We start from the raw sequence: 202 nt of genomic DNA on the forward strand, positions 1-202 counted from the left end.
CTCTCTCTCTCTCTCTCTCTCTCTCTCTCTCTCTCTCTCCTATAATAACGTGACTCTTGAAAAGACACTGCGCGTTTTCTCTACCTGTAATTTCTCGGTTTCGTTTCCCTCTCTCTCTCTCTCTTCGTCACCGGTTCTCTCTCTCTCTCTCTCTCGCTCTCTTCCTCTCTCTCGGAAGTGATTATTATTGGTATGATGTCCA

Source organism: Anarrhichthys ocellatus, unplaced genomic scaffold (genome assembly GCF_004355925.1).
Source record: "Anarrhichthys ocellatus isolate YVR2014 unplaced genomic scaffold, GSC_Weel_1.0 scaffold15, whole genome shotgun sequence".
NCBI classification, from domain to species: Eukaryota; Metazoa; Chordata; class Actinopteri; order Perciformes; family Anarhichadidae; genus Anarrhichthys; species Anarrhichthys ocellatus.